The sequence below is a fragment of the Ranitomeya variabilis genome, chromosome 2, assembly GCF_051348905.1.
Source record: "Ranitomeya variabilis isolate aRanVar5 chromosome 2, aRanVar5.hap1, whole genome shotgun sequence".
NCBI lineage: Eukaryota > Metazoa > Chordata > Amphibia > Anura > Dendrobatidae > Ranitomeya > Ranitomeya variabilis.
This window is the reverse complement of record NC_135233.1, coordinates 211,752,173-211,775,934: the sequence shown is the minus strand read 5'-3', so window position 1 is coordinate 211,775,934 and position 23,762 is coordinate 211,752,173. Positions and strand designations below refer to the sequence as shown.

The window sequence follows — 23,762 nt, the reverse complement described above, 5'->3', positions numbered from 1 at the left end:
AGAGGATCTCCAGTGGTTTCTGTCCTGAGGAGGAAAGACTGAACCTGTGGTGCTAAGCGGGCAGCTCCCCGCAAATGTATGGAATGTGTACAGCAATTTTGTTTTCTTTGTTGTTTTTGACAAGTTTTTGCCTGAAGGGCTGTGTTTTACTTTCCCCAACTTGTTGATTTATGCCGCTATATAATAAACCAACCGAAGATTTTCTATCTCCGTGTACTGCTGAGAGTTGAACTGTATCTATAATATAACGCTGGGAGCGTCACTCTGCCCGAAGCCTTTATAGACTGCGCAAGCGCCGGCACAGTCTGGACCCCACAGAGCGACGCTCCCAGGAGATCGCGGTGTGCATAAGCACTGAACGCACACTGCGATCTCCAACGGAGAAGCAGGGACGAGCCAGGAGGGTGAGTATGCAATATTTACCTGTCCTCCGTTCCACCGATGCGTGCTACTCCGTCCTCCACCTCCTCCTCTGCCTGCGACGTTCAGTTCAGAGGGCGCGATGATGCGCTTAATGCGCGCCGCCCTCTGACTGAACAGTCACAGGCAGAGGACCCCGGAAGACAGAGAGGCGCGCAGCAGTGGAATGGAACAGGGGACAGGTAAATATAGCAAGTGCCGGGGGCCTGAGCTAGCGGCGACTCCGGCACCTGACCCCCACAGCGCGCCGGTGTCCTCGCTTGCTCAGGCCCCCAGCACTCGGCGCCCAGCACAGCCACGCACAGCCGCCCGCACTCACCGCCGCCACGCACAACCGCCCGCACTCACCGCCGCCACGCACAGCTGCCCGCACTCAGCACAGCCGCCCGCACTCAGCACAGCCGCCCGCACTCAGCACAGCCGCCCGCACTCAGCACAGCCGCCCGCACTCAGCACAGCCGCCCGCACTCAGCACAGCCGCCCGCACTCAGCACAGCCGCCCGCACTCAGCACAGCCGCCCGCACTCAGCACAGCCGCCCGCACTCAGCACAGCCGCCCGCACTCAGCACAGCCACGCACAGCCGCCCGCACTCAGCACAGCCACGCACAGCCGCCCGCACTCAGCACAGCCACGCACAGCCGCCCGCACTCAGCACAGCCGCACTCGGGCAGTAGAGCCGGAGAGAGAAAGATGAGAGCAACATATGGCAGAATGGAAACAGGAACAGGCAGAATGGGTGCAGCACATTACAACAGAATGGGGGCACAGGATGGGAGCAGCACAAGACAGAATTGGGGCACAGGATGGGAGCACCACATGACAGAATGGGGGCGCAGGATGGGAGCAGCACATGACAGAATGATTGCGCACGATGGCAGCAGCACATGACAGAATGATTGCGCACGATGGCAGCAGCACATGACAGAATGGGGGCGCACACATGACAGGATGGGGGTACAGGATGGGAGCACATGACAGAATGGGAGCAGCACATGACAGAATGGGGGCACAGGATGGGAGCAGCACATAACAGAATGGGGGCGCACACACATGACAGGGTGGGGGTGTACGATGGAGCAGCATATCACAGTATGGGGGCGCAGGATGGGAGCACATGACAAGATGGAGACGCAGGATGGTGTTATAACCTGGTGGTTAAGAGGCCACACTGATATGACCTGGTGGCTAAAACGCAACATGGGACGAGCTCTGAGGAAGTGGTTTCTCTACTGACCGCAATCCCTAATCCTAATAACAACACTAGTAATAGCCGTGGGATGTTCCTGACTCTCCCTAGACACCTCTTCACAGCCTAAGAATTAACTACCCCTAAAGAAGGAAATAGAAAGCTATCTTGCATCAGAGAAAACCCCCAAAGGAAAGATAGCCCCCCACAAATATTGACTGTAAGTGAAGAGGGAAATGACATACACAGAAATGAAATCAGTTTTCAGCAAAGGAGGCCAATACTAAACTTGATAGACAGAGAGAAAAGGATACTGTGCGGTCAGTATTAAAAACTACAAAAATCCACGCAGAGTTTACAAAAATGAACTCCACACCGACTCATGGTGTGGAGGGGCAAATCTGCTTCCCAGAGCTTCCAGCTAGCCTGAATATGACATAGTGACAAGCTGGACAAAAACAGACATATTTGCAAAACAATAAGTCCAAAGCAAATGGACAAACAAGAACTAGCAGAAACTTATCTTTTGCTGAGAAGGACAGGCCATATGAGAAATCCAAGGAGAGAACAAAATCCAACCTAAGACATTGACAGCTGGCATGAACTAAAGCCCAGAGCAGGTTGAAATAACAAACCCAGGCAAGGCGATCAGTGATGGCAGCTGCTACAGCTACCTAAAGGAGCAGCAGTTCCACTCGAAACCACCAGAGGGAGCCCAAGAGCAGAACTCACAAAAATACCATTAGCAACCACAGGAGGGAGCTCCAGAATGGAATTCACAACAGTACCCCCCCCTTGAGGAGGGGTCACCGAACCCTCACCAGAGCTCCCAGGCCGATCAGGACGAGCCAAATGGAAAGCACGAACCAAATCGGCAGCATGAATATCGGAGGCAACAACCCAAGAATTATCCTCCTGGCCATAACCCTTCCACTTGACCAGATACTGAAGCTTCCGTCTCGAAAAACGAGAATCCAAAATCTTCTCCACCACATATTCCAATTCCCCCTCAACCAACACCGGAGCAGGAGGATCAACGGAGGGAACCATAGGTACCACATATCTCCGCAACAAGTATCTATGGAACACATTATGAATGGAAAAAGAAGCTGGAAGGGCCAAACGAAAAGACACCGGATTGATAATTTCAGAAATCTTATAAGGCCCAATAAAGCGAGGCTTGAACTTAGGGGAAGAAACCTTCATAGGAACATGACGAGAAGACAACCAGACCAAATCCCCCACACGAAGCCGGGACCAACACACCGACGACGGTTAGCAAAACGTTGAGCCTTTTCCTGAGACAACGTCAAATTGTCCACCACATGAGTCCAAATTTGCTGCAACCTGTCCACCACAGAATCCACACCAGGACAGTCAGAAGGCTCAAGCTGCCCTGAAGAAAAACGAGGATGAAAACCAAAGTTACAAAAGAAAGGCGAAACCAAGGTAGCAGAACTAGCCCGATTATTAAGGGCAAACTCGGCCAACGGCAAAAAGGTCACCCAATCATCCTGATCAGCAGACACGAAGCATCTCAAATAGGTTTCCAAGGTCTGATTGGTTCGCTCCGTTTGGCCATTTGTCTGAGGATGGAATGCTGAAGAAAAAGACAAATCAATGCCCATTCTAGCACAAAAGGACCGCCAAAACCTAGAAACGAACTGGGAACCTCTGTCAGACACAATATTCTCAGGAATACCATGCAAACGAACCACATGCTGAAAAAATAATGGAACCAAATCAGAGGAGGAAGGCAACTTAGGCAACGGTACCAAATGGACGATCTTAGAAAACCGGTCACAAACCACCCAGATGACAGACATCTTCTGAGAAACAGGAAGATCAGAAATCAAATCCATGGAAATATGCGTCCAGGGCCTCTCAGGAATAGGCAAAGGCAAAAGCAACCCACTAGCACGGGAACAGCAAGGCTTAGCCCGAGCACAGGTCCCACAGGACTGCACAAACGAACGCACATCCCGCGACAAGGAAGGCCACCAAAAGGACCTAGCCACCAAATCTCTGGTACCGAAAATCCCAGGGTGACCAGCCAACATCGAACAATGAACCTCAGAAATTACCCTGCTAGTCCATCTATCAGGAACAAACAGTTTCCCCACTGGACAGCGGTCAGGTTTATCAGCCTGAAACTCCTGAAGTACCCGCCGCAAATCAGGGGAGATGGCAGAAAGAATCACCCCCTCGTTGAGGATCCCAGCCGGCTCAAGAACTCCCGGAGAATCAGGCAAAAAACTCCTAGAAAGGGCATCAGCCTTCACATTCTTAGATCCTGGAATATATGAGACCACAAAATCAAAACGGGAGAAAAACAGAGACCACCGAGCTTGTCTAGGATTCAACCGCTTAGCAGACTCGAGGTAAATCAAATTTTTATGATCAGTCAAGACCACCACGCGATGCTTGGCTCCCTCAAGCCAATGTCGCTACTCCTCAAATGCCCACTTCATAGCCAACAACTCCCGATTGCCGACATCATAATTATGCTCAGCAGGCGAAAACTTTCTGGAGAAGAAAGCACATGGTTTCATCAAAGAGCCATCAGAATTTCTCTGAGACAAAACGGCCCCTGCCCCAATCTCAGAAGCATCAACCTCAACCTGAAAAGGGAGAGAAACATCTGGCTGACGCAACACAGGGGCAGAAGTAAAACGACGTTTAAGCTCCTGAAAGGCCTCAACAGCCGCAGAGGACCAATTCATCACATCAGCGCCTTTCTTCGTCAAATCGGTCAGAGGCTTCACCACACTAGAAAAATTAGCAATAAAGCGACGATAAAAATTAGCAAAGCCCAAAAATTTTTGAAGGCTCTTTACAGATATGGGTTGCGTCCAATCATGAATGGCCTGGACTTTAACAGGGTCCATTTCAATAGCCGAGGGAGAAAAAATGAAACCCAAAAAAGAAACTTTCTGAACTCCAAAGAGGCACTTAGACCCTTTCACAAACAACGCATTAGCACTTAGGACCTGAAATACCATCCTAACCTGCTTCACATGAGACTCCCAGTCATCGGAAAAAAACAAAATATCATCCAAATACACAATCATGAATTTATCCAGATAATTCCGGAAGATATCATGCATAAAGGACAGAAATACCGATGGAGCATTAGAGAGCCCGAATGGCATCACAAGATATTCAAAGTGGCCTTCGGGCGTATTAAATGCTGTTTTCCATTCATCACCTTGTTTAATACGCACGAGATTATACGCCCCTCGAAGGTCGATTTTAGTAAACCAACTGGCACCCTTAATCCGAGCAAACAAATCAGAGAGCAAAGGTAAAGGGTACTGGAATTTGACCGTGATCTTATTGAGAAGGCGATAATCTATACAGGGTCTCAAGGAACCATCCTTTTTGGCAACAAAAAAAAATCCCGCTCCCAATGGTGACGAAGACGGGCGAATATGCCCCTTCTCCAAGGACTCCTTTACATAACTCCGCATAGCGGCATGCTCTGGCACAGACAGATTGAAAAGTCGGCCCTTAGGGAACTTACAACCAGGAATCAAATTAATGGCACAATCACAGTCCCTATGAGGAGGCAGGGAACTGGACTTGGGCTCATCAAATATATCCTGGAAATCCGACAAAAACTCAGGAACATCAGAAGAAGGGGACGAGGAAATGGACATCAAAGGAATATCACTATGTATCCCCTGACAACCCCAACCAGTTACAGACATAGATCTCCAATCCAGCACTGGATTATGTACCTGTAACCATGGAAAACCCAGCACAACAACATCATGCAAATTATGCAACACCAAAAAGCGAATATTTTCCTGATGTGCTGGAGCCATGTACATGGTCAACTGTGTCCAGTACTGAGGTTTATTCTTGGCCAATGGCATAGCATCAATCCCCCTTAGGGGAACAGGGTTCCGCAAAGGCTCCAAGGAAAAACCACAGCGCTTGGCAAATTCTAAGTCCATTAAGTTCAGGGCAGCGCCAGAATCCACAAATGCCATAACAGAAAAGGACGACAATGAGCAAATCAGGGTAACAGACAAAAGAAATTTAGGCTGTACAGTACTAATGGTAACAGACCTAGGGACCCTCTTAGTATGCTTAGGGCAATCAGAAATAGCATGAGCAGAATCACCACAGTAAAAACACAGGCCATTCTGACGTCTGAATTTCTGCCTTTCTGCTCTAGTCAAAATCCTATCACATTGCATAGGCTCAGGACTCTGCTCAGAGGACACTGCCATATGGTGCACAACCTTGCGCTCGCGCAGGCGCCGATCAATCTGAATAGCCAAAGACATTGACTCATTCAGACCAGCATGCGTGGGAAACCCCACCATAACATCTTTAAGGGCTTCAGAAAGACCCTTTCTGAAAATCGCTGCCAGGGCATACTCGTTCCATTTTGTGAGCACAGACCACTTTCTAAATTTCTGGCAGTATACTTCTGCTGCTTCCTGACCCTGACACAGAGCCAGCAAAGTTTTTTCTGCCTGATCCACAGAATTAGGCTCGTCATACAGCAATCCGAGCGCTTGAAAAAATGCATCAACATTGAGCAATGCAGGATTTCCTAGCTCAAGGGAGAATGCCCAGTGCTGCGGGTCGCCATGCAGCAAAGAAATAACAATCTTCACCTGCTGAATGGGGTCACCAGAGGAACGGGGCCTCAGAGCAAAAAACAATCTGCAATTATTTTTAAAGTTCAGAAATGTAGATCTATCCCCAGAAAATAAATCAGGAATAGGAATTCTAGGCTCTAATACCGGAGTCTGGACAACATAATCTTGGATACTCTGTACCCTTGCAGCGAGTTGATCCACGCGCAAGGACAGACCCTGAACCTCCATATCAGCACCAAAATCCTGAACCACCCAGAGATTAAGGGGAAAAAAAAGACAAAACAAGCTACAAAGGAAAAAAAAATGACTCAGAATTTTCTTTTCCCTCTTTTGAGATGCATTTAACACATTGTGGGCCAGCTGTACTGTTATGACCTGGTGGTTAAGAGGCCACACTGATATGACCTGGTGGCTAAAACGCAACACGGGACGAGCTCTGAGGAAGTGGTATCTCTACTGACCGCAATCCCTAATCCTAACAACAACACTAGTAATAGCCGTGGGATGTTCCTGACTCTCCCTAGACACCTCTTCACAGCCTAAGAATTAACTACCCCTAAAGAAGGAAATAGAAAGCTATCTTGCCTCAGAGAAAACCCCCAAAGGAAAGATAGCCCCCCACAAATATTGACTGTGAGTGAAGAGGGAAATGACATACACAGAAATGAAATCAGTTTTCAGCAAAGGAGGCCAATACTAAACTTGATAGACAGAGAGAAAAGGATACTGTGCGGTCAGTATTAAAAACTACAAAAATCCACGCAGAGTTTACAAAAATGAACTCCACACCGACTCACGGTGTGGAGGGGCAAATCTGCTTCCCAGAGCTTCCAGCTAGCCTGAATATGACATAGTGACAAGCTGGACAAAAACAGACATATTTGCAAAACAATAAGTCCAAAGCAAATGGACAAACAAGAACTAGCAGAAACTTATCTTTTGCTGAGAAGGACAGGCCATATGAGAAATCCAAGGAGAGAACAAAATCCAACCTAAGACATTGACAGCTGGCATGAACTAAAGCCCAGAGCAGGTTTAAATAACAAACCCAGGCAAGGCGATCAGTGATGGCAGCTGCTACAGCTACCTAAAGGAGCAGCAGTTCCACTCGAAACCACCAGAGGGAGCCCAAGAGCAGAACTCACAAAAATACCATTAGCAACCACAGGAGAGAGCTCCAGAACGGAATTCACAACAGGATGGAGCAGCACATGATAGGATGGGGGCGCAGGATGGAACAGCACATGACAGGATGGGGGCGCAGGATGGAACAGCACATGACAGGATGGGGGCGCAGGATGGAACAGCACATGACAGGATTGGGGCGCAGGATGGAACAGCACATGACAGGATGGGGGCGCAGGATGGAACAGCACATGACAGGATGGGGGCGCAGGATGGAACAGCACATGACAGGATGGGGATGCAGGATGGAGCAGCACATGACAGGATGGGGGCGCAGGATGGGAGCACCACATGACAGGATGGGGGCGCAGGATGGAGCAGCACATGACAGGATGGGAGAGCAAGATGGGAGCAGCACATACCAGGATGGAGACCATATACCAATATAAATGCTCGCCACCCGGGCGTAGAACGGGTTCAATAGCTAGTAATATTATATTTACACATACATACACACACACTCATTATCCTTATATAATTATTTCTAAACATTTTTTGATGATTACTTTATATCTCGGTTCATACTGCACCCACACACACAAACACAAATGATAAACCATTTGAAAGGTTAACTTGCCCCCTTTAGCAAAAAAATAGCCAAACGAACCACAAAATCCACAATGTGATCCCAAAATACAGATTAAACATTAATTTTCATAAACTTGCAGTAAGGAAAAATGACCTGCAGGTGGCACCACACTACCTCAAAGCACACTACCACAAAGCTGCTTACAGACATCACAAACAAAACCTAACATTTGCCTTGGGGGCTTTCCAGCTTGCCGAACTCCTTGCCCAGCCGACTTCAGGCACATTGGAGGATTTCATACTTCACTGCAGGTGCTGCCTATTCAACTGCACACTTGCTCCGTTTATACTCCACCGACACACACAAATTATACACCATTTCAAAGATCAAATTACCTGCAGGTGGCATTTGCCTTAGGGTCTTTCCAGCTTGCCGGAGTGCTTGCCCAGCCTATTTCAGGCAAATTCGAGGATTGCACACTTCACTGTAGGTAAGTCACATATGCAAACACATTTGTAAACATGCACTGCTTTTTTCGGTGATTACTTCGCCCCACACACACAATATACACCATTTGAAAGGTAAACTTGCCCCCTTCAGCAAGAAAAGACATAAACAAACTACACATTCACGATTTGTATTATTAAATACAACTTACACATTTATTTTCAGAAACCTGCAGAAAAACACAATATCCTGCAGGTGGCACCACAACCTCAAGACTTTTTTAGCACCTACTTATCAAACCAATTTATTGTATTACCAATCTACATATATCTAATATATAATTGCCTAGAATACTACTTCCTGCAATTTGTGCCAACTTCCGTGGCTTTGTCCGGAGCTAATGTCCGGAGATAATGTCCGTAGCTTATGTCTGGAGCTAATGTCCGGAGCTAAGTGACGTCACCAGTGTCCTACACCCAGGCAGAGCACAGGGGCCTCAGGCAGCATATGGGGCCCCAGGCAGAACACAGTGGCCCCAGGCAGAGCACAGGGGCCCCAGGCAGCATATGGGGCCCCAGGCAGAGCACAGTGGTCCCAGGCAGAGCACAGGGGCCCCAGGCAGCATATGGGGCCCCAGGCAGAGCACAGGGGCCCCAGGCAGAACATGGGGCCCCAGGCAGAGCACAGGGGCCCCAGGCAGAGCACAGGGGCCCCAGGCAGCATATGGGGCCCCAGGCAGAGCACAGGGGCCCCAGGCAGAGCACAGGGGCCCCAGGCAGCATATGGGGCCCCAGGCAGAGCACAGTGGCCCCAGGCAGAGCACAGGGGCCCCAGGCAGAACATGGGGCCCCAGGCAGAGCACAGGGGCCCCAGGCAGCATATGGGGCCCCAGGCAGAGCACAGGGGCCCCAGGCAGCATATGGAGCCCCAGGCAGAGCACAGTGGCCCCAGGCAGCATATGGGGCCCCAGGCAGAGCACAGTGGCCCCAGGCAGAGCACAGGGGCCCCAGGCAGCATATGGGGCCCCAGGCAGAGCACAGTGGTCCCAGGCAGAGCACAGGGGCCCCAGGCAGCTTATGGGGCCCCAGGCAGAGCACAGTGGCCCCAGGCAGAACATGGGGCCCCAGGCAGAGCACAGTGGCCCCAGGCAGAGCACAGGGGCCCCAGGCAGAACATGGGGCCCCAGGCAGAGCACAGGGGCCCCAGGCAGAGCACAGGGGCCCCAGGCAGCATATGGGGCCCCAGGCAGAGCACAGTGGCCCCAGGCAGAGCACACACCAAATCGGAGGCCGAGGGGCCCCGCCAACCAAATCGGAGGCCGAGGGGCCCCGCCTACCAAATCAGAGGCCGAGGGTCCCCGCCCACCAAATCGGAGGCCGAGGGTCCCCGCCCACCAAATCGGAGGCCGAGGGGCCCCGCCCACCACATCGGAGGCCGAGGGGCCCCGCCCACCAAATCGGAGGCCGAGGGTCCCCGCCCACCAAATCGGAGGCCGAGGGTCCTCGCCCACCAAATCGGAGGCCGAGGGTCCACACCATCCAAATCGGAGGCCGAGGGGCCCCGCCCACCAAATCGGAGGCCGACGGGCCCCACCCACCAAAGAGGAGGCCGAGGGTCCCCGCCCACCAAATCGGAGGCCGAGGGTCCCCGCCCACCAAATTGGAGGCCGAGGGGCCCCACCAACCAAATCGGAGGCCGAGGAGCCCCGCCCACCAAATCGAAGGTCGAGGGGCCCCGCCCACCAAAGCGGAGGCCGAGGGTCCCTGACCACCAAATCGGAGGCCGAGGGTCCCCGCCCACCAAATCGGAGGCCGAGGGTCCCCGCCCACCAAATCGGAGGCCGAGAGTCCCCGCCCACCAAATCGGAGGCCGAGGGGCCCCGCCAACCAAATCGGAGGCCGAGGGGCCCCGCCAACCAAATCGGAGGCCGAGGGGCCCCGCCAACCAAATCGGAGGCCGAGGAGCCCCGCCCATCAAATCGAAGTCCGAGTGGCCCCGCCCACCAAAGCGGAGGCCAAGGGGCCCGGCCCCGCCCACCAAAGCGGAGGCCGAGGGGCCCCGCCCACCACATCGGAGGCCGAGGGGCCCCGCCCACCAAATCGGAGGCCGAGGGTCCCCGCCCACCAAATTGGAGGCCGAGGGTCCCCGCCCACCAAATTGGAGGCCGAGGGTCCCCGCCCACCAAATTGGAGGCCGAGGGTCCCCGCCCACCAAATCGGAGGCTGAGGGTCCCCGCCCACCAAATCGGAGGCCGAGGGTCCCCGCCCACCAAATCGGAGGCCGAGGGGCCCCACCAACCAAATTGGAGGCCGAGGGGCCCCGCCCACCAAATCGGAGGCCGAGGGTCCCCGCCCACCAAATCGGAGGCCGAGGGTCCCCGCCCACCAAATCGGAGGCCGAGGGGCCCCGCCCACCAAATCGGAGGCCGAGGGGCCCCGCCCACCAAATCGGAGGCCGAGGGGCCCCGCCCACCAAATCGGAGGCCGAGGGGCCCCGCCCACCAAATCGGAGGCCGAGGGGCCCCACCAACCAAATCAGAGGCCGAGGAGCCCTGCCCACCAAATCGAAGGCCGAGCGGCCCCGCCCACCAAAGCGGAGGCAGAGGGACCCCGCCCACCAAATCGGAGGCCGTGGGGCCCCGCCAACCAAATCGGAGGCCGAGGGTCCCCGCCCACCAAATTATTCTTACATTTGAATAAATAAAGTATATATGGATTCTAGACTCCCGATTCTTTAGAATCGGACTGCCATCTAGTAAAATATAAATACCTCTCTGTGTTCATCATCTCATTAAATAGACCAGCTTGATTTTCCTGAAATTGCATGTGCCCCCAACAACCAACGGGTCAATAAGTATCTTCTTATCTATCTATCCACACCTACATACATACATACATACATACATACATACATACATACGCTTCTCACAAAATTAGAATATCATCAAAAGGTTAATTTAGTTCAGTTCTTCAATACAAAAAGTGAAACTCATTATATAGAGTCATTACACACAGTGATCTATTACAAGGGTTTATTTCTGTTAACCCCTCTGTGACCTTTGACGTACTATCCCGTCGAGGTGACCTGGGCCTATCTGACCCTCGACGGGATAGTACGTCATAGCCGATCGGCCGCGCTCACGGGGGGAGCGCGGCCGATCGCGGCCGGGTGTCAGCTGACTATCGCAGCTGACATCCGGCACTATGTGCCAGGAGCGGTCACGGACCGCCCCCGGCACATTAACCCCCGGCACACCGCGATCAAACATGATCGCGATGTGCCGGCGGTGCAGGGAAGCATCGCGCAGGGAGAGGGCTCCCTGCGGGCTTCCCTGAGCCCCCCGCAGCAACGCGATGTGATCGCGTTGCTGCGAGGGTCTTACCTCCCTCCCTGCCTGCTCCAGACCCGGATCCAAGATGGCCACGGATCCGGGTCCTGCAGGGAGGGAGGTGGCTTCACAGAAGCCTGCTCAGAGCAGGCACTGTGAAGCAGCCTGCACTTCAATCAGATCGGTGATCTGTCAGAGTGCTATGCAAACTGACAGATCACCGATCTGTATTGTCCCCCCCTGGGGCAAAGTAAAAAAGTAAAAAAAAATTTTTCCAAATGTGTAAAAAAAAATAAAAAAAAATATTCCAAAATAATGAAAAAAAAAAAAAATATTATTCCCATAAATACATTTCTTTACCTAAATAAAAAAAACAAAACAATAAAAGTACACATATTTAGTATCGCCGCGTCCGTAACGACCCGACCTATAAAACTGGCCCACTAGTTAACCTCGTCAGTAAACACCGTAAGAAAAAAAAAAAAAAAACGAGGCAAAAAACAACGCTTTATTATCATACCGCCGAACAAAAAGTGGAATAACACGCGATCAAAAAGACAGATATAAATAACCATGGTACCACTGAAAGCGTCATCTTGTCCCGCAAATAACGAGCCACAATACAGCATCATCAGCAGAAAAATAAAAAAGTTATAGTCCTGAGAATAAAGCGATGCAAAAATAATTATTTTTTCCATAAAATAGTTTTTATCATATAAAAGCGCCAAAACATAAAAAAATAATATAAATGAGATATCGCTGTAATCGTACTGACCCGAAGAATAAAACTGCTTTATCAATTTTACCAAACGCGGAACGGTATAAACGCCTCCCCCAAAAGAAATTCATGAATAGCTGGTTTTTGGTCATTCTGCCTCACAAAAATCGGAATAAAAAGCGATCAAAATATTTGACGTGCCCAAAAATGTTACCAATAAAAACGTCAACTCGTCCCGCAAAAAACAAGACCTCACATGACTCTGTGGACCAAAATATGGAAAATTTATAGCTCTCAAAATGTGGTAACGCAAAAAATATTTTTTGCAATAAAAAGCGTCTTTCAGTGTGTGACGGCTGCCAATCATAAAAATCCGCTAAAAAACCCGCTATAAAAGTAAATCAAACCCCCCTTCATCACCCCCTTAGTTAGGGAAAAATAAAAAAAAAGTATTTATTTCCATTTTCCCATTAGGGCTAGGGTTAGGGCTAGGGTTGGGGCTAGGGTTAAGGCTACAGTTAGGGTTGGGGCTAAAGTTAGGGTTAGGGTTTAGATTACATTTACGGTTGGGAATAGGGTTGGGATTAGGGTTAGGGGTGTGTCAGGGTTAGAGGTGTGGTTAGGGTTACTGTTGGGATTAGGGTTAGGGGTGTGTTTGGATTAGGGTTTCAGTTATAATTGGGGGGTTTCCACTGTTTCGGCACATCAGGGGCTCTCCAAACGCGACATCTCAATTCCAGCCAATTCTGCGTTGAAAAAGTAAAACAGTGCTCCTTCCCTTCCGAGCTCTCCCGTGTGCCCAAACAGGGGTTTACCCCAACATATGGGGTATCAGCGTACTCAGGACAAATAGGACAACAACCTTTGGGGTCCAATTTCTCCTGTTACCCCTAGGAAAATACAAAACTGGGGGCTAAAAAATAATTTTTGTGGGAAAATAAAAGATTTTTTATTTTCACGGCTCTGCGTTATAAACTGTAGTGAAACACTTGGGGGTTCAAAGTTCTTACAACACATCTAGATAAGTTCCTTGGGGGGTCTAGTTTCCAAAATGGGGTCACTTGTGCGGGGCTTCTACTGTTTAGGTACATTAGGGGCTCTGCAAACGCAATGTGACGCCTGCAGACCATTCCATCTAAGTCTGCATTCCAAATGGCGCTCCTTCACTTCCGAGCCCTTCCATGCGTCCAAACGGTGGTTTCCCCCCACATATGGGGTATCAGCGCACTCAGGACAAATTGGACAACAACTTTTGGGGTCCAATTTCTCCTGTTACCCTCGGGAAAATACAAAACTGGGGGCTGAAAAATAATTTTTGTGGGAAAAAATTTTTGTTTTATTTTTACGGCTCTGCATTATAAACTTCTGTGAAGCCCTTGGTGGGTCAAAGCGCTCAAAACACATCTAGATAAGTTCCTTAGGGGGTCTACTTTCCAAAATGGTGTCACTTGTGGGGGGTTTCAATGTTTAGGCACATCAGGGGCTCCCCAAACGCAACATGGCGTCCCATCTCAATTCCAGTCAATTTTGCATTGAAAAGTCAAACGGTGCTACTTCCCTTCCGAGCTCTCCCATGCGCCCAAACAGTGGTTTATCGCCACATATGGGGTATCAGCGTACTCAGGACAAATTGTACAACAACTTTTGGGGTCCAATTTCTTCTCTTACCCTTGGGAAAATAAAAAATTGGGGGCGAAAAATAATTTTTGTGAAAAATATGATTTTTTATTTTTACGGTTCTGCATTATAAACTTCTGTGAAGTACTTGGTGGGTCAAAGTGCTCACCACACCTCTAGATAAGTTCCTTAGGGGGTCTCCTTTCCAAAATGGTATCACTTGTGGGGGGTTTCAATGTTTAGGCACATCAGGGGCTCCCCAAACGCAACATGGCGTCCCATCTCAATTCCAGTCAATTTTGCATTGAAAAGTCAAATGGCGCTCCTTCGCTTCCGAGCTCTGTCATGCGCCCAAACAGTGGTTTACCCCCACATATGGGGTATCGGCGTACTCAGGACAAATTGTACAACAACTTTTGGGGTCCATTTTCTCCTGTTACCCTTGGTAAAATAAAACAAATTGGAGCTGAAGTAAATTTTTTGTGAAAAAAAGTTAAATGTTCATTTTTATTTAAACATTCCAAAAATTCCTGTGAAGCACCAGAAGGGTTAATAAACTTCTTGAATATGGTTTTGAGCACCTTGAGGGGTGCAGTTTTTAGAATGGTGTCACACATGGGTATTTTCTATCATATAGACCCCTCAAAATGACTTCAAATGAGATGTGGTCCCTAAAAAAAAATGGTGTTGTAAAAATGAGAAATTGCTGGTCAACTTTTAACCCTTATAACTCCCTAACAAAAAAAAATTTTGGTTCCAAAATTGTGCTGATGTAAAGTAGAAGTGTGGGAAATGTTACTTATTAAGTATTTTGCATGACATATCTCTGTGATTTAAGGGCATAAAAATTCAAAGTTGGAAAATTGCTAAATTTTCAAAATTTTCGCCAAATTTCCATTTTTTCTGCAAATAAACGCAGGTAATATCAAAGAAATTTTACCACTATCATGAAGTACAATATGTCACGAGAAAACAATGTCAGAATCGCCAAGATCCGTTGAAGCGTTCCAGAGTTATAACCTCATAAAGGGGCAGTGGTCAGAATTGTAAAAATTGGCCCGGTCATTAACGTGCAAACCACCCTTGGGGGTGAAGGGGTTAATGTTGATGATTATGGCTTACAGCCAATGAAAACTCAAAAGTCATAACCTCAGTAAATTAGAATAATTAACAAAAAAAAACACCTGGAAAGGCTTTCTAAGGGTTTAAAAATATCCCTTACTCTGGTTCAATAATCAGTCACTGACACACTCTGCAAGGAGGGTAAGCCACAAAAGGTCATTGCTAAAGAAGCTGGCTGTTCACAGAGTGCTGTATCCAAGTATATTAATGGAAGGTTGAGTGGAAGGAAAAAGTGTGGCAGAAAAAACGGTGCACAAACAATTGGGATAACCACAGCCTTGAAAGGATTGTTAAGAAAAGACCATTCAAAAATCTTGGGGAGATTCACAAGGAGTGGACTGCTGCTGGAGTCATTGCTTTAAGAGCCACCACACACAGACGCATCCAGGACATGGGCTACAAGTGTCACATTCCTTGTGTCAAGCCACTCATGGCCAACAGACAACACCAGAAGTGTCTTACCTGGGCCAAGGAGAAAAAGAACTGGACTGTTGCTCAGTGGTCCAATGTTGTGAAATTGGATTTTGGGCTCCCCCGGTGGCCACTGGTGGAATTGAACTGGTGTGCATCATCCCCTCTGTTCACCTGTTTCCATCAGGATGTGGGAGTCGCTATTTAACCTTGCTCCTCTGTCACTTCCATGCCGGTCAACATTGTAATCAGAAGCCTTTCTGTGCATGTTCCTGCTGCTAGACAACTCCCAGCTAAGTTGGACTTTAGTCCTCGTTTGTTTTTGCATTTTGTTCCAGTTCACAGCTGTAGTTTCGTTTCTGTGTCTGGAAAGCTCTTGTGATCTGAAATTGCCACTCTGATGTTATGAGTTAATACTAGAGTCTTAAAGTAATTTCAGGATGGTATTTTGATAGGGTTTTCAGCTGACCATGAAAGTGCCCTTTCTGTCTTCCTGCTATCTAGTAAGCGGACCTCAATTTTGCTAAACCTATTTTCATACTACGTTTGTCATTTCATCTAAAATCACCGCCAATATATGTGGGGGCCTCTGTCTGCCTATCGGGGAAATTTCTCTAGAGGTGAGCCAGGACTATATTTTCCTCTGCCAGGATTAGTTAGTCCTCCGGCCGGCGCTGGGCGTCTAGGGATAAAAAACGTAGGCAACGCTACCCGGCTACTGTTAGTTGTGCGGCAGGTTTAGTTCATGGTCAGTTTAGTTTCCATCCTTCCAAGAGCTAGTACTGATGTTTGCTGGGCTATGTTCTCTTGCCATTGAGAACCATAACAGTCCAAGGTGTTTTCAGATGAAAGTAAATTTTGCATTTCATTTGGAAATCTTGGTTCCAGAGTCTGGAGGAAGAGTGGAGAGGCCACAATCCAAGGTGCTGAGGTCTAGTGTGAAGTTTCCACAATCAGTGATGGTTTGGGGAGCCATGTCATCTGTTGGTGTAGGTCCACTGTGTTTTATCAAGACCAAAGTCAGCGCATCCGTCTACCAGGAAATTTTAGAGCACTTCATGCTTCCCTCTGCCGACAAGCTTTTTGGAGATGGAAATGTCATTCTCCAGCAGGACTTGGCCCCTGTCCACACTGCCAAAAGTACCAATACCTGGTGTAAAAACAACAGTATCACTGTGCTTGATTGGCCAAACTTGCCTGACCTTAACCCCATAGTTCTCTATGGGGTATTGTCAAGAGGAAGGTGAGACACCAGACCAAACAATGCAGACGAGCTGAAGGCTGCTATCAAAGCAACCTGGGCCTCCATAACACCTCATCAGTGCCACAGGCTGATCGCCTCCATGCCACGCCACATTGATGCAGTAATTGGTGCAAAAGGAGCCCCGACCAAGTATTGAGTGCATTTACTGAACATACATTTCAAAAGGCCAACATTTCGGATTTGAATATCATTTGTCAAGCAGGTGTTATAAAGTATTCTAATTTACTGAGATAATGACTTGGGTTTTTATTGGCTGTAAGCCATAATCATCACCATTAACAGAAATAAACACATTCGAAATCGATCAGTGTGTGTAATGACTCTATGAGTTCCACTTTTTGTATTGGAGAACTGAAATAACTTTTTGTTGATATCCATAATTTAGTGAGAAACACCTGTGAGAGAAATAAATATATATATATATACTCACCGGTCACTTTATTAGGTACACCATGCTAGTAACGGGTTGGACCCCCTTTTGCCTTCAGAACTGCCTCAATTCTTCGTGGCATAGATTCAACAAGGTGCTGGAAGCATTCCTCAGAGATTTTGGTCCATATTGACATGATGGCATCACACAGTTGCCGCAGATTTGTCGGCTGCACATCCCAAAGATGCTCCATACAAGGCAGGATGGATCCATGCTTTCATGTTGTTTACGCCAAATTCTGACCCTACCATCCGAATGTCGCAGCAGAAATCGAGACTCATCAGACCAAGCAACGTTTTTCCAATCTTCTACTGTCCAATTTCGATGAGCTTGTACAAATTGTAGCCTCAGTTTCCTGTTCTTAGCTGAAAGGAGTGGTACCCGGTGTGGTCTTCTGCTGCTGTAGCCCATCTGCCTCAAAGTTCGACGCACTGTGCGTTCAGAGATGCTCTTAGGCCTACCTTGGTTGTAACGGGTGGCGATTTGAGTCACTGTTGCCTTTCTATCAGCTCGAACCAGTCTGCCCATTCTCCTCTGACCTCTGGCATCAACAAGGCATTTCCGCCCACAGAACTGCCGCTCACTGGATTTTTTTTCTTTTTCGGACCATTCTCTGTAAACCCTAGAGATGGTTGTGCGTGAAAATCCCAGTAGATCAGCAGTTTCTGAAATACTCAGACCAGCCCTTCTGGCACCAACAACCATGCCACGTTCAAAGGCACTCAAATCACCTTTCTTCCCCATACTGATGCTCGGTTTGAACTGCAGGAGATTGTCTTGACCATGTCTACATGCCTAAATGCACTGAGTTGCCGCCATGTGATTGGCTGATTAGAAATTAAGTGTTAACAAGAAGTTGGACAGGTGTACCTAATAAAGTGGCCAGTGAGTGTATATACACATATATATATATATATATATATATATATATATATATATATATATACACATATATATACACACACATAGACATATACATATACACACACACACAAATCCATACATATATACACACGAGCATGTATACACACACATACACAAATTTCTATAAGCTTTGTTGTATTACCCTGACCACAACGGACGTGAAATAAATGCATATTCCCTTACAATAACCTTGACAATGCGTCTACTATGGAGATGAGAACTTTGGAACAATTTTTAAAATACAGTTAAAGGAAGTAATAAAGCAGCCAAATTGACTGCTCAAGATAATACATATTAAAATAAGCGTCCTATTGTGGCGAGATTCATAAAGCGCAACACGAGGTAGCTATCATTGAAATGACAGCAATCCACTATAGAAATATCACATTTTTTATATAAATTATTTTACACTTAAAGCAAAGAGACAGAATGAGAACTATGATTTTGTTCATATAGAAGGTTATATGATTGATCTGACCTCTGCCAAAGGTTTCTTTTCTATATAAAACATAAAAAAGGTTATTCTCAACACAATCACCAATGAGGCCCGAGCTTGACCCCATTGATGCCTAATAAAATAGTATACCATTAGCTTTTTACAGCATGTTTACCCATATGTATCTCTTCAGTCTTGCAATGAAACCTATCAATAGAGAAAAGATCTGCCTTTCAGCAGTGTAGAAAATCCCACAGAAACCCTTTGCCAAACAGGTTCCCAATTAAGTCCTCATCACTTTAGACATTATCCCCTTTCTGGGTAGGGAAAACCAATTACTGCCAGGTTTTGCCATATGCATACATAATCTATGCCCCAAACACTGAGCCACAAGGAAGCTACCAAATAAAGTGGCCACTGCTCTTGGGACATGGGCAAAGCTGCTTCTCAGTTTTGCATTGGACTGTGCACTGTTCAGGCACAACAGTACCGCTGGTCCAAATTGTCAATCATCAGGAACACACTGTCCCCTGGAGATCAAGAAGGCAGGGGAGCAGTACGCTCCTGATGAACATTTATTTAAAAAAAAGCTGTAAATATTTCATTAAAACTGGGGAAATGGCTCACATCTGCAAGTCGTCAGAGCGTTTAGCTAATTTTTTAGTTTTGCCAATGGGAGGGAAGAATTATCTGCAGCAATAAAAACTACAGGAGAAGCCCATAGACTAATACATTTTTTCTAAATATATCTATATATATCTATCTATATATATAATTGTCTAAGGGTTTTTCCGTCTGTCTGTCTGTCTGTCTGTCTGTCTGTCTGTGTCTGTCTGTCTGTCTGTCTGTCTGTCCTGGAAATCCCGCGTCTCTGATTGGTCGAGGCCGCCAGGCCTCGACCAATCAGCGACGGGCACAGTATCGACGTAGATGTCATAATGGTTGCCATGGCGACGATGATGTCATAAAGGTTGCCTCGACCAATCAGCGACGGGCACAGTCTGCCGCGAATTCTGGAATCATCATTGTCCATATACTACGGGGACATGCATATTCTAGAATACCCGATGCGTTAGAATCGGGCCACAGTCTAGTATATAAATAATTGTCTAAGGGTTTTTCCGTCTGTCTGTCTGTCCCGTTTATTCATTCTCTGGTCGAGGCCGCATGGGCCTCGACCAATCAGCGACGGGCATAGCATGGTGACGATGATGTCATAATGGAAATCCCGCGTCTCTGATTGGTCGAGGCCGCCAGGCCTCGACCAATCAGCGACGGGCACAGTATCGACATAGATGTCATAATGGTTGCCATGGCGACGATGATGTCAAAAAGGTTGCCTCGACCAATCAGCGGCGGGCACAGTCGGAATCATCATTGTCCATATACTATGGGGACATGCATATTCTAGAATACCCGATGCGTTAGAATCGGGCCACAATCTAGCGATGGGCACAGCATGGCGACGATGATGTCATAAAGGTTGCCTCAACCAATCAGCGACGGGCACAGTCTGCCGCGAATTCGCCTCGACCAATCAGCGATGGGCACAGTATCGACGTAGATGTCATAATGGTTGCCATGGCGACGATGATGTCATAAAGGTTGCCTCGACCAATCAGCGACGGGCACAGTCTGCCGCGAATTCTGGAATCATCATTGTCCATATACTACGGGGACATGCATATTCTAGAATACCCGATGCATTAGAATCGGGCCACAATCTAATCTAATATATAAAGCTGAATGTGTGTGTGTGTGTATGTATGTATGTATGTATGTATGTCCGGGATTGGCATCTGCACCGTCGCAGCTACAGCCACAAAATTTTGCACAGTCACACGTCTGGACCCCGAGAGCGTCATAGGCTATGTTGTGAGGCGAAATTTTAACCCAGCGCGTTCCAATTCACCAAACAATTTGGCCCCTATCTACATACAGGGGAAAAAGGCAGTTGCCAGATGTGAACGAAGGGGACTTAACGAACAAGAGCGATGGCGCCAAAGAGTATATACCGTACAGTTGCTAAGGTGGGGCCCCGACATGGGATACTCACCACACATGGGGATATGAACACACACACAAAATGCGCCACACACTACCACGTGCTTGAACACATATACCACCCTCAGCGCACATTTCACCACACATACACCAACCTCGCCACATAAAAGTTGAAACGCAAAAGTCGCCGCTCAAAACTCGCCACTCACCAAATTCGCCACATGCAAAACTAGACTCACGCAAAACTCGCCACACGTGCAAAACTCACCTCATGGAAAACTCGCCACACGCAAAACTTGCACACGCAGAAAAATTGCCACATGCACAAAAGTTGCAACACATGCAAAAGTTGCCTCACACAAAACTTGCACATACTCAAAACGCACCACACATAAAACTCGCCACGCGCAAAACACACTAACCTGTCACATGCATGTCGCCACACAAAACTCATCTCACAAAATTCGCTACATGCATGTCACCACACGCAAATCAACACACACAACTTGACACACGAAACTCGCCCTAAAACACACACAAGTCTGGTATTATCCTTCAAAAATAAAAATCTGATTAATAAGCAGACAAACTACAAGAGCAATAACTGTACCATATAGGAAATCCGGCAGCTGTCAGTCACATGACCTGTGTATTATGTGTATGTGTGAGCTAATATATACTGCCAGGGGGGAGGGCTTCCTGTTGGCTGGGGATTTATCAGGCTGCTAATAGCAACCAATCACAGCTCAGCTTCTACTTTGCTACAGTTAATTAATCTGAGCTCTGATTGGTTAATATAGGCAGGACATTCTCAGTATAACAAAGCTTGTGTGAGGTAATAGCATGTTGTTAGGGTGTGTTGGTGGAAAGACTGAGGTCAGTCACATTACCTCTATGTGAGAGGATATTGAAACTGCCAGTTACAGACTATTTTTACCACAATAATGCCTCATAAGAAAAGGAATTCCATGGCACGAATGTCAGCTGATGCGAAAAGAAAAGCTGCATTGCGGGCCAATGAAAAATGTGAAGACCGAGAAACAAGGCTGACACACATGAGAACAGCAGCTGCTTTCTCAAGAGCCAATGAACTTTCTGAGCAGAGGGAAGCAAGGCTTGCAGACATGAAAACAAGAGCTGCTTCCTCAAGAGCCAATGAACTTTCTGAGGAGAGGGAAGCAAGGCTTGCAGACATGAAAACAAGAGCTGCTTCCTCAAGAGCCAATGAACTTTCTGAGGAGAGGGAAGCAAGGCTTGCAGACATGAAAACAAGAGCTGCTTCCTCAAGAGCCAATGAACTTTCTGAGGAGAGGGAAGCAAGGCTTGCAGACATGAAATCAAGAGCTGCTTCCTCAAGAGCCAATGAACTTTCTGAGGAGAGGGAAGCGAGGCTTGCAGACATGAAAACAAGAGCTGCTTCGTCAAGAGCCAATGAACTTTCTGAGCAGAGGGAAGCAAGGCTTGCACACAAGAGAATAAGAGCTGCTTCCTCAAGAGCCAATGAACTTTCTGAGGAGAGGGAAGCGAGGCTTGCAGACAAGAGAACAAGAACTGCTTCCTCAAGGGCCAATGAGTCATCTCAGCAGAGAGAAGGCCGACTTGCCACTAAGAGAATTGCTATTTCTTCCGCCAGGGCACAGGAAATGGTTGGAGATTTGAAACATGCTGCCTTTTGTTACCAGTCAGAAATAAACTATCAGGATAATCCTAAAGTTCAGATAGGAAAAATGGATGTGGTCTGCATGTACTGCAGTGCCCTAAAATGGAAAGATGAACCACCAGGTTTATGCTGTGCAAATGGCAAGATAAAACTTCCACCTCTCCTGTCACCACCAGATCCCCTAAAGTCTCTGATGACGGGTACCAGTACAATATCAAAGCATTTCTTGGACAACATCAGGAAGTACAACTCCTGCTTCCAAATGACATCATTTGGTGCAACAAAAGAAATGTTTACAACAGGATTTATGCCGACATTTAAAGTTCAAGGACAGGTTTACCACTCAATTGGCTCACTGCTTCCATTGCAAGGAGAAGAACCTCAATTTCTTCAACTCTTCTTCATGGGAAATGCAGAAGCAGAGGCTCAGCGGAGATGCTCTTTAATTCCTAACACTCGCCTTGATATTGTCACTAATTTGCAGCAGTTCCTTCACTCCAACAATCCATATGTTCAACTTTTCAAGACTGCACTTGAATGCATGCCAAATGACGATTACAAGGTTGTCATTCGAGCTGACAAAACACCACAAGGTGAACATCAGCGACGTTTCAATGCTCCCACATTTGATGATGTAGCAATCTTGATTGTAGGCAATGATTTTCAAAGCCGTGACATTGTGCTTCAGAAAAGGAACAATAGTTTGCAACGAGTAGCAGAAACTCACAGGTCCTATGATGCACTGCAATATCCAATCATCTTTTGGCAGGGACAGGATGGCTATCACTTTGGAATACCTCAGACAGATCCTACAACAGGCAACCCTTCAGGAAAAAAAGTGTCTGCCATGGACTTCTATGCATATAGGATCATGACAAGATTTGCAGAGGAAAATCACATCTTGAAATGCAAACACCTCTTCCACCAATTTATTGTTGACATGTATGCAAAGATTGAGAGTGAACGTCTTTTATATATCCAACTAAATCAAAAGAAGCTCAGGGCAGAGGAATATATTCACCTTAGAGATGCTGTTGCAAATGATGCTGATCCAAAAGAGTTGGGGAAAATGGTTATTCTTCCATCAACTGTCACTGGAAGCCCACGACACATGCATGAATACACACAGGATGCAATGACTTATGTGAGAAAGTATGGCCGTCCAGATCTTTTCATCACCTTTACTTGCAATCCTGCCTGGGAGGAAATTGGAGGGCACCTGTTGCCGGGCCAAAAAACAGTGAATCGCCATGACCTTATTGCTCGGGTTTTCAAACAGAAACTTTCAAAAATGATTACTCTCATCACAAAATCACATATTTATGGTGAGACGCAGTGCTGGATGTATTCAGTTGAATGGCAAAAAAGAGGCCTTCCTCACGCCCACATCTTGATCTGGCTGAAGCAAAAAATACAGCCTACCGAAATTGACAATATCATCAGTGCCGAATTGCCAGACCTTC

The 23,762-nt window shown here is 47.5% G+C and overlaps 1 protein-coding gene across 1 annotated transcript in view; it reads right to left on the bottom strand.

Annotated features, from left to right (window-relative positions):
• ADGRD2 (adhesion G protein-coupled receptor D2) overlaps nucleotides 1-23,762 on the bottom strand; it is a 385,952-nt gene that overhangs the window by 231,198 nt on the left and 130,992 nt on the right. The gene's annotated exons all lie outside the window — the stretch shown is intronic.